We start from the raw sequence: 1127 nt of genomic DNA on the forward strand, positions 1-1127 counted from the left end.
ATATATTTAATAGTAAATTTCCTGCCTAAGAAAGATGAATGCAATCGCTGAGTAATTTTAAAATAAAACAAATGATTACATAATTTAAAAAGTAATGTTATATACATAGATAGACATTAAAAAAAAAACAAAAAAAAAAACGCGTACACCAAAGTTAAAAAACAACCTACTTCATGTTGAACCACAGTGATTTAAGACAGGAAGGAAAGCAGGCATACCAGTGAGGGAAATTACTAACTTCCAGAATGTGATCCATTCACAGTTAGAAGAAAGAGTTTTCTTATAAGGTGCAAAACTGTACTGACCTTTTCTTGCAAGGCTACTGTTGGGTTCATACTTCTCAATCAATACTTGGACTTGCTCTTGTTTTAAAGGTGGATATAAGATCTCATTTAGCCGGGGATCACGTTGCTTAAGGTTGATAAAATCCATCATCTGATCAACAGTAAGGTATGGTTTGCTTTTGGCACCACTAAGAACAACAAAAAGCAAGCAATTAGAATATTTTCCAGCAAATTTCATTCAAATATTTGGATTTAGCTACAAGGAATAAAAATACTGACATTCCATATAAGAACATGCTACACAGATAGTCCCCGACTTACGACATACTCGAGTTACGACAAACAGCATATATGACCATCTGTCTTTTTGTTTTTGTCATTTTTTTTTGTATATCTTATCATTAATACCATCATGTGTTGCTTAACACTCATGAAATGTTCTGTGAAATAGGATGTTATGTGATTTGGATATTGTGTGAACATGCCTAAATAGCAAGCAATGACATTCACTGCTTTTCCACCTTCATGTTGTTTAGAAACCTTTCCTTTCACTTCCAGATCTATAATTTTCTTTTGCCTCTTGCTGCTACTCTCACTAGCCCTGCTTTTCTACACTTGAGAGCCCTGATGCATTTCATGGCAATATTTTCAAAAGAAAATTAAACAGCGAGATAATTCTACAACACTCAAGAGACGCATGATACACAAGATTAGATGTTGCTGCCAACAAACTAAAGCATACACTGTTATATTGTAAATTTCTTATTTGAATGTTGGGTAACTTCACATTAAAATATCAATAGAAATTACAACACAGTACAGTGTATACATAAGTCAGTAACA

This window comes from Orycteropus afer, unplaced genomic scaffold (assembly GCF_000298275.1).
Source record: "Orycteropus afer afer isolate SDZICR_OR568_19922 unplaced genomic scaffold, OryAfe1.0 scaffold00567, whole genome shotgun sequence".
In the NCBI taxonomy this organism is placed as follows: Eukaryota; Metazoa; Chordata; class Mammalia; order Tubulidentata; family Orycteropodidae; genus Orycteropus; species Orycteropus afer.